Source organism: Procambarus clarkii, unplaced genomic scaffold (assembly GCF_040958095.1).
Source record: "Procambarus clarkii isolate CNS0578487 unplaced genomic scaffold, FALCON_Pclarkii_2.0 HiC_scaffold_101, whole genome shotgun sequence".
Classification (NCBI taxonomy): Eukaryota; Metazoa; Arthropoda; class Malacostraca; order Decapoda; family Cambaridae; genus Procambarus; species Procambarus clarkii.
Genome location: NW_027189134.1, coordinates 2,861,085 through 2,874,959, shown reverse-complemented (window position 1 = coordinate 2,874,959; position 13,875 = coordinate 2,861,085).

The window sequence follows — 13,875 nt, the reverse complement described above, 5'->3', positions numbered from 1 at the left end:
CTATAACAACAACGAACACTTCAACAACGAACACTACAACAACGAACACGACAACAACGATCACCACAACAACAAACACTATAGCAACGAACACCACAACAACGAAATTTACAACAATGAACACTAAAACAACTAACATTACAACATCGAACACCACAATAACGATCACTACAACAACAAACACTACAACAACGAACATAACAACAACGAACACCACATCAACGAACATCTCAACAACGAACATCTCAACAACGAACGTCTAAACAACGAACAACTCAACAACGAACAATACAACAACAAACAACTCAACAACGAACAATACAACAATGAACACTACAACAACGAACACTACAACAACGAACACTACAAAAACGAACACTACAACAACGAACACTACAATAACGAACACTACAACAACAAACACTACAACAACGAACACCACATCACCGAACACCACAACAACGAACATCTCAACAACGAACATCTCAACAACGAACATCTTAACAACGAACACTACAACAACGAACACCACAACAACGAACATCACAACCACGAACACCACAACAACGAACATCAACCCAACGAACACCACAACAACGAACATCTCAACAACGAACATCTCAACAACGAACATCTCAACAACGAACATTACAACAACGAACACCACATCACTGAACACCACAACAACGAACATCTCAACAACGAACAACTCAACAACGAACATCTCAACAACGAACACTACAACAACGAACACCACAACAACGAACATCACAACCACAAACACCACAACAACGAACATCAACCCAACGAACACCACAACAACGAACATCTCAACAACGAACATCTCAACAACGAACAACTCAACAACGAACATCTCAACAACAAACACCACAACAACGAATATCTCAACAACGAACATCTCAACAACGAACCTCTCAAAAACGAACACTACAACAACGAACACCACAACAACGAACATCACAACAACGAACACCATAACAACGAACATCTCAACAACGAACATCTCAACAACGAACGTCTAAACAACGAACAAATCAACAACGAACAATACAACAACAAACAACTCAACAACGAACAATACAACAATGAACACTACAACAACGAACACTACAACAACGAACACTACAAAAACGAACACTACAACAACGAACACTACAATAACGAACACTACAACAACAAACACTACAACAACGAACACCACATCACCGAACACCACAACAACGAACATCTCAACAACGAACATCTCAACAACGAACATCTTAACAACGAACACTACAACAACGAACACCACATCAACGAACATCACAACCACGAACATCAACCCAACGAACACCACAACAACGAACATCTCAACAACGAACATCTCAACAACGAACATCTCAACAACGAACACCACAACAACGAACTTTACAACAACGAACATCTCAACAACGAACATCTCAACAACGAACATCTCAACAACGAACATCTCAACAACGAACATCTCAAAAACGAACACGACAACAACGAACACCACAACAACGAACTCATAACAACGAACACCACAACAACGAACATCTCAACAACGAACATCTCAACAACGAACGTCTCAACAACGAACATCTCATCAACGAACAGTACAACAATGAACACTACAACAACGAACACCACAACAACGAACACTACAACAAAGAACACCACAACAACGAACTCCACAACAACGAACTTTACAACCACGAAGACCACAACAGCGAACATTACAACAATGAACATCATAAAAACGACCATTACAACAACGAACACCACAACAACGAACTCACAACAACGAACACCACAACAACGAACATCTTAACAACGAACATCTCAACAACGAACGTCTCAACAACGAACATCTCATCAACGAACAGTACAACAATGAACACTACAACAACGAACACCACAAGAACGAACACTACAACAAAGAACACCACAACACCGAATTTCACAACAACGAACTTTACAACCACGAACACCACAACAACGAACATTACAACAACGAATATCATAAAAACGACTATAACAACAACGAACACTTCAACAACGAACACTACAACAACGAACACGACAACAACGATCACCACAACAACAAACACTATAGCAACGAACACCACAACAACGAAATTTACAACAATGAACACTAAAACAACTAACATTACAACATCGAACACCACAATAACGATCACTACAACAACAAACACTACAACAACGAACACTACAACAACGAACACCACAACAACGAACATTAGAACAACGAACACTACAACAACGAAGGTTATAAGAATAAACTGCACAACAACGGACATTACAACAAGGAACACTACAACAACGAACACTACAACAACATACACTACAACAACGAACACTACAACAACAAACACTACAACAACGAACATTACAACAATGAACACCACAACAACGAACACAACAACAACAACGAACACCATAACAACGAACACCATAACAACGAACACTACAACAACGAACACTACAACAACAAACACCAAAACAACGAACACTTCAACAACGAACACCACAACAACAAACACCACAACAACGAACATTTCAACAAAGAACACTACAACAACGAACACTACAACAACGAACACAACAACAACGAACAGCACAACAACGAACACCACAACACCGAACACCACAACAATGAACATCTCAAAAACGAAGACTACAACAACGAACACAACAACAACGAACACTACAACAACGAACACTACAATGACGAACACTACAACAACGAACACTTCAACAACGAACACCACAAAAACGGACACTAAAACAACGAACACTACAACAACGAACACTTCAACAACGAATACTACAACAACGAACACCACAACAACGAACACCACAATACCGAACATCTCAAGAACGAACATAACAACAACGAACACATCTACAACGAACACCGCAACAACGAACAATACAAAACGAACACCACAACAATGAACACCACAACAACAAACACCATAACAAAGAACACTACAACAACGAACACCACAACAAAGAACATCTCAACAACGAACACCACAACAACGAACACTACAAAACGAACACCACAACAGTGAACACCACAACAACGAACACCACAAAAACGAATACTGCAACAACGAACACTACAGCAACGAACATCACAACAACGAACACCACAACCTCGAACAAAACAACAACAACGAACATCATAACAACAAACACCATAACAAAGAACACTACAACAACGAACACCACAACAACGAACATCTCAACAACGAACACCACAACAACGAACACTACAACAACGAACACTACAACAACGAACACTACAACAACGAACATCTCAACAACGAACACCACAACAACGAACACTACAACAACGAACATCTCAAAACGAACACCACAACAACGCACACCACAACAACGCACACTAAAACAACGAACACTACAACAATGAACACTACAACAACGAACACTACAACAACGAACACTACAAAAACGAACATCTCAACAACGAACACCACAACAACGACCTCTACAACAACGAACACTACAACAACGAACACTACAACAACGAACACCACATCAACGAACACCATAACAACGAACATCTTAACAACGAACATCTCAACAACGAACACTACAACAATGAACACTACAACAACGAACACCACAACAACGAACATCTCAACAACGAACACTATAACAACTAACACCACAAGAACGACCATCACAACAACGAACATCTCAACAACGAACATCTCAACAACGAACATTACAACAACGAACACCACATCACTGAACACCACAACAACGAACATCTCAACAACGAACAACTCAACAACGAACATCTCAACAACGAACACTACAACAACGAACACCACAACAACGAACATCACAACCACGAACACCACAACAACGAACATCAACCCAACGAACACCACAACAACGAACATCTCAACAACGAACATCTCAACAACGAACAACTCAACAACGAACATCTCAACAACAAACACCACAACAACGAATATCTCAACAACGAACATCTCAACAACAAACCTCTCAAAAACGAACACTACAACAACGAACACCACAACAACGAACATCACAACAACGAACACCACATCAACGAACATCTCAACAACGAACATCTCAACAACGAACGTCTAAACAACGAACAACTCAACAACGAACAATACAACAACAAACAACTCAACAACGAACAATACAACAATGAACACTACAACAACGAACACTACAACAACGAACACTACAAAAACGAACACTACAACAACGAACACTACAATAACGAACACTACAACAACAAACACTACAACAACGAACACCACATCACCGAACACCACAACAACGAACATCTCAACAACGAACATCTCAACAACGAACATCTCAACAACGAACATCTCAACAACAAACACCACAACAACGAACTTTACAACAACGAACATCTCAACAACGAACATCTCAACAACGAACAACTCAAAAACGAACACGACAACAACGAACACCACAACAACGAACTCACAACAACGAACACCACAACAACGAACATCTCAACAACGAACATCTCAACAACGAACGTCTCAACAACGAACATCTCATCAACGAACAGTACAACAATGAATACTACAACAACGAACACCACAACAACGAACACTACAACAAAGAACACCACAACAACGAACTCCACAACAACGAACTTTACAACCACGAAGACCACAACAACGAACATTACAACAACGAACATCATAAAAACGACCATTACAACATCGAACACCACAACAACGAACTCACAACAACGAACACCACAACAACGAACATCTTAACAACGAACATCTCAACAACGAACGTCTCAACAACGAACATCTCATCAACGAACAGTACAACAATGAACACTACAACAACGAACACCACAAGAACGAACACTACAACAAAGAACACCACAACAACGAACTCCACAACAACGAACTTTACAACCACGAACACCACAACAACGAACATTACAACAACGAACATCATAAAAACGACCATAACAACAACGAACACTTCAACAACGAAGACTACAACAACGAACACCACAACAACGATCACCACAACAACAAACACTATAGCAACGAACACCACAACAACGAAATTTACAACAATGAACACTACAACAACTAACATTACAACATCGAACACCACAATAACGATCACTACAACAACAAACACTACAACAACGAACACTACAACAACGAACACCACAACAACGAACATTAGAACAACGAACACTACAACAACGAAGGTTATAAGAATAAACTCCACAACAACGGACATTACAACAAGGAACACTACAACAACGAACACTACAACAACATACACTACAACAACGAACACTACAAGAACAAACACTACAACAACGAACATTACAACAATGAACACCACAACAACGAACACAACAACAACAACGAACACCATAACAACGAACACCATAACAACGAACACTATAACAACGAACACTACAACAACAAACACCAAAACAACGAACACTTCAACAACGAACACCACAACAACGAACACCACAACAACGAACATTTCAACAAAGAACACTACAACAACGAACACTACAACAACGAACACAACAACAACGAACACCACAACAACGAACACCACAACAACGAACACCACAACAATGAACATCTCAACAACGAAGACTACAACAACGAACACAACAACAACGAACACTACAACAACGAACACTACAATGACGAACACTACAACAACGAACACTTCAACAACGAACACCACAAAAACGGACACTAAAACAACGAACACTACAACAACGAACACTTCCACAACGAATACTACAACAACGAACACCACAACAACGAACACCACAATACCGAACATCTCAAGAACGAACATAACAACAACGAACACATCTACAACGAACACCGCAACAACGAACTCTACAAAACGAACACCACAACAATGAACACCACAACAACAAACACCATAACAAAGAACACTACAACAACGAACACCACAACAAAGAACATCTCAACAACGAATACCACAACAACGAACACTACAACAACGAACACTACAACAACGAACATCTCAATAACGAACACCACACCAACGAACACTACAACAACGAACATCTCAAAACGAACACCACAACAACGCACACCACAACAACGCACACTAAAACAACGAACACTACAACAATGAACACTACAACAACGAATACTACAACAACGAACACTACAAAAACGAATATCTCAACAACGAACACCACAACAACGAACACTACAACAACGAACACTACAACAACGAACACTACAACAACGAACACCACATCAACGAACACCATAACAACGAACATCTTAACAACGAACATCTCAACAACGAACACTACAACAACGAACACTACAACAACGAACACTGCAAAAACGAACATCTCAACAACGAACACCACAACAACGAACACTACAACAAAGAACACTACAACAACGAACACTACAACAACGAACACCAAATCAAGGAACACCATAACAACGAACATCTTAACAACGAACATCTCAACCACGAACACTTCAACAATGAACATTACAACAACGAACACCACAACAACGAACATCTCAACAACGAACACTATAACAACTAACACCACAAGAACGACCATCACAACAACGAACATCTCAACAACGAAAATCTCAACAACGAACACTACAACAACGAACACCACATCACTGAACACCACAACAACGAACATCTCAACAACGAACATCTCAACAACGAACATCTCAACAACGAACACTACAACAACGAACACCACAACAACGAACATCACAACCACGAACACCACAACAACGAACATCAACCCAACGAACACCACAACAACGAACATCTCAACAACGAACATCTCAACAACGAACATCTCAACAACGAACATGTCAACAACAAACACCACAACAACGAACTTTACAACAACGAACATCTCAACAACGAACACCACAACGACGAACACTACAACAACGAACACTTCAACAACGAACACCACAAAAATGAGCACTAAAACAACGAACACTACAACAACGAACACTACAACAACGAACACTACAACAACGAACACCACAAAAATGAGCACTAAAACAACGAACACTACAACAACGAACACTACAACAACGAACACTACAACAACGAACACCACAACAACGAACATCTCAACAACGAACACTACAACAACGAACACTACAACAACGAACACTACAAAAACGAACACTACAACAACGAACACTACAATAACGAACACCACAACAACGAACACCACAAAAATGAGCACTAAAACAACGAACACTACAACAACGAACACTACAACAACGAACACCACAACAACGAACACAACAACAACGAACGTCTCAACAACGAACATCTCATCAACGAACAGTACAACAATGAACACTACAACAACGAGCACCACAACAACGAACACTACAACAACGAACACCACAACAACGAACTCCACAACAACGAACTTTACAATCACGAACACCACAACAACGAACATTACAACAACGAACATCATAAAAACGACCATTACAACAACGAACACCACAACAACGAACACTACACTAATTAACACAACAACAACGAACATTACAACAATGAACACTACCACAACGAAGAAAACAACAACGAACACTTCAACAACGAACACTACAACAACGAACACCACAACAACGAACATCTCAACAACGAACATCTCAACAACGAACGTCTAAACAACGACCAACTCAACAACGAACAATACAACAACAAACAACTCAACAACGAACAATACAACAATGAACACTACAACAACGAACACTACAACAACGAACACTACAAAAACGAACACTACAACAACAAACACTACAATAACGAACACTACAACAACAAACACTACAACAACGAACACCACATCACCGAACACCACAACAACGAACATCTCAACAACGAACATCTCAACAACGAACATCTTAACAACGAACACTACAACAACGAACACCACAACAACGAACATCACAACAACGAACACCACAACCTCGAACAAAACAACAACAACGAACACCATAACAACAAACACCATAACAAAGAACACTACAACAACGAACACCACAACAACGAACATCTCAACAACGAACACCACAACAACGAACACTACAACAACGAACACTACAACAACGAACACTACAACAACGAACATCTCAACAACGAACACCACAACAACGAACACTACAACAACGAACATCTCAAAACGAACACCACAACAACGCACACCACAACAACGCACACTAAAACAACGAACACTACAACAATGAACACTACAACAATGAACACTACAACAACGAACACTACAAAAACGAACATCTCAACAACGAACACCACAACAACGACCTCTACAACAACGAACACTACAACAACGAACACTACAACAACGAACACCACATCAACGAACACCATAACAACGAACATCTTAACAACGAACATCTCAACAACGAACACTACAACAATGAACACTACAACAACGAACACCACAACAACGAACATCTCAACAACGAACACTATAACAACTAACACCACAAGAACGACCATCACAACAACGAACATCTCAACAACAAACATCTCAACAACGATCATTACAACAACGAACACCACATCACTGAACACCACAACAACGAACATCTCAACAACGAACAACTCAACAACGAACATCTCAACAACGAACACTACAACATCGAACACCACAACAACGAACATCACAACCACGAACACCACAACAACGAACATCAACCCAACGAACACCACAACAACGAACATCTCAACAACGAACATCTCAACAACGAACAACTCAACAACGAACATCTCAACAACAAACACCACAACAACGAATATCTCAACAACGAACATCTCAACAACGAACCTCTCAAAAACGAACACTACAACAACGAACACCACAACAACGAACATCACAACAACGAACACCACATCAACGAACATCTCAACAACGAACATCTCAACAACGAACGTCTAAACAACGAACAACTCAACAACGAACAATACAACAACAAACAACTCAACAACGAACAATACAACAATGAACACTACAACAACGAACACTACAACAACGAACACTACAAAAACGAACACTACAACAACGAACACTACAATAACGAACACTACAACAACAAACACTACAACAACGAACACCACATCACCGAACACCACAACAACGAACATCTCAACAACGAACATCTCAACAACGAACATCTTAACAACGAACACTACAACAACGAACACCACAACAATGAACATCACAACCACGAACACCACAACAACGAACATCAACCCAACGAACACCACAACAACGAACATCTCAACAACGAACATCTCAACAACGAACATCTCAACAACGAACATCTCAAAAACGAACACGACAACAACGAACACCACAACAACGAACTCACAACAACGAACACCACAACAACGAACATCTCAACAACGAACATCTCAACAACGAACGTCTCAACAACGAACATCTCATCAACGAACAGTACAACAATGAACACTACAACAACGAACACCACAACAACGAACACTACAACAAAGAACACCACAACAACGAACTCCACAACAACGAACTTTACAACCACGAAGACCACAACAACGAACATTACAACAACGAACATCATAAAAACGACCATTACAACAACGAACACCACAACAACGAACTCACAACAACGAACACCACAACAACGAACATCTTAACAACGAACATCTCAACAACGAACGTCTCAACAACGAACATCTCATCAACGAACAGTACAACAATGAACACTACAACAACGAACACCACAAGAACGAACACTACAACAAAGAACACCACAACAACGAACTCCACAACAACGAACTTTACAACCACGAACACCACAACAACGAACATTACAACAACGAACATCATAAAAACGACCATAACAACAACGAACACTTCAACAACGAACACCACAACAACGATCACCACAACAACAAACACTATAGCAACGAACACCACAACAACGAAATTTACAACAATGAACACTACAACAACAAACACTACAACAACGAACACTACAACAACGAACACCACAACAACGAACATTAGAACAACGAACACTACAACAACGAAGGTTATACGAATAAACTCCACAACAACGGACATTACAACAACATACACTACAAAAACGAACACTACAACAACAAACACTACAACAACGAACATTACAACAATGAACACCACAACAACGAACACAACAACAACAACGAACACCATAACAACGAACACCATAACAACGAACACTACAACAACGAACACTACAACAACAAACACCAAAACAACGAACACTTCAACAACGAACACCACAACAACGAACACCACAACAACGAACATTTCAACAAAGAACACTACAACAACGAACACTACAACAACTAACACAACAACAACTAACACAACAACAACGAACACCACAACAACGAACACCACAACAACGATCACCACAACAATGAACATCTCAACAACGAAGACTACAACAACGAACACAACAACAACGAACACTACAACAACGAACACTACAATGACGAACACTACAACAACGAACACTTCAACAACGAACACCACAAAAACGGACACTAAAACAACGAACACTACAACAACGAACACTTCAACAACGAATACTACAACAACGAACACCACAACAACGAACACCACAATACCGAACATCTCAAGAACGAACATAACAACAACGAACACATCTACAACGAACACCGCAACAACGAACACTACATAACGAACACCACAACAATGAACACCACAACAACAAACACCATAACAAAGAACACTACAACAACGAACACCACAACAAAGAACATCTCAACAACGAATACCACAACAACGAACACTACAACAACGAACACTACAACAACGAACATCTCAATAACGAACACCACACCAACGAACACTACAACAACGAACATCTCAAAACGAACACCACAACAACGCATACCACAACAACGCACACTAAAACAACGAACACTACAACAATGAACACTACAACAACGAATACTACAACAACGAACACTACAAAAACGAACATCTCAACAACGAACACCACAACAACGAACACTACAACAACGAACACTACAACAACGAACACTACAACAACGAACACCACATCAACGAACACCATAACAACGAACATCTCAACAACGAACATCTCAAAAACGAACACGACAACAACGAACACCACAACAACGAACTCACAACAACGAACACCACAACAACGAACATCTCAACAACGAACATCTCAACAACGAACGTCTCAACAACGAACATCTCATCAACGAACAGTACAACAATGAACACTACAACAACGAACACCACAACAACGAACACTACAACAAAGAACACCACAACAACGAACTCCACAACAACGAACTTTACAACCACGAAGACCACAACAACGAACATTACAACAACGAACATCATAAAAACGACCATTACAACAACGAACACCACAACAACGAACTCACAACAACGAACACCACAACAACGAACATCTTAACAACGAACATCTCAACAACGAACGTCTCAACAACGAACATCTCATCAACGAACAGTACAACAATGAACACTACAACAACGAACACCACAAGAACGAACACTACAACAAAGAACACCACAACAACGAACTCCACAACAACGAACTTTACAACCACGAACACCACAACAACGAACATTACAACAACGAACATCATAAAAACGACCATAACAACAACGAACACTTCAACAACGAACACCACAACAACGATCACCACAACAACAAACACTATAGCAACGAACACCACAACAACGAAATTTACAACAATGAACACTACAACAACAAACACTACAACAACGAACACTACAACAACGAACACCACAACAACGAACATTAGAACAACGAACACTACAACAACGAAGGTTATACGAATAAACTCCACAACAACGGACATTACAACAACATACACTACAAAAACGAACACTACAACAACAAACACTACAACAACGAACATTACAACAATGAACACCACAACAACGAACACAACAACAACAACGAACACCATAACAACGAACACCATAACAACGAACACTACAACAACGAACACTACAACAACAAACACCAAAACAACGAACACTTCAACAACGAACACCACAACAACGAACACCACAACAACGAACATTTCAACAAAGAACACTACAACAACGAACACTACAACAACTAACACAACAACAACTAACACAACAACAACGAACACCACAACAACGAACACCACAACAACGATCACCACAACAATGAACATCTCAACAACGAAGACTACAACAACGAACACAACAACAACGAACACTACAACAACGAACACTACAATGACGAACACTACAACAACGAACACTTCAACAACGAACACCACAAAAACGGACACTAAAACAACGAACACTACAACAACGAACACTTCAACAACGAATACTACAACAACGAACACCACAACAACGAACACCACAATACCGAACATCTCAAGAACGAACATAACAACAACGAACACATCTACAACGAACACCGCAACAACGAACACTACATAACGAACACCACAACAATGAACACCACAACAACAAACACCATAACAAAGAACACTACAACAACGAACACCACAACAAAGAACATCTCAACAACGAATACCACAACAACGAACACTACAACAACGAACACTACAACAACGAACATCTCAATAACGAACACCACACCAACGAACACTACAACAACGAACATCTCAAAACGAACACCACAACAACGCATACCACAACATCGCACACTAAAACAACGAACACTACAACAATGAACACTACAACAACGAATACTACAACAACGAACACTACAAAAACGAACATCTCAACAACGAACACCACAACAACGAACACTACAACAACGAACACTACAACAACGAACACTACAACAACGAACACCACATCAACGAACACCATAACAACGAACATCTTAACAACGAACATCTCAACAACGAACACTACAACAACGAACACTACAACAACGAACACTGCAAAAACGAACATCTCAACAACGAACACCACAACAACGAACACTACAACAAAGAACACTACAACAACGAACACTACAACAACGAACACCAAATCAACGAACACCATAACAACGAACATCTTAACAACGAACATCTCAACCACGAACACTTCAACAATGAACATTACAACAACGAACACCACAACAACGAACATCTCAACAACGAACACTATAACAACTAACACCACAAGAACGACCATCACAACAACGAACATCTCAACAACGAAAATCTCAACAACGAACACTACAACAACGAACACCACATCACTGAACACCACAACAACGAACATCTCAACAACGAACATCTCAACAACGAACATCTCAACAACGAACACTACAACAACGAACACCACAACAACGAACATCACAACCACGAACACCACAACAACGAACATCAACCCAACGAACACCACAACAACGAACATCTCAACAACGAACATCTCAACAACGAACATCTCAACAACGAACATGTCAACATCAAACACCACAACAACGAACTTTACAACAACGAACATCTCAACAACGAACACCACAACGACGAACACAACAACAACGAACACTTCAACAACGAACACCACAAAAATGAGCACTAAAACAACGAACACTACAACAACGAACACTACAACAACGAACACCACAAAAATGA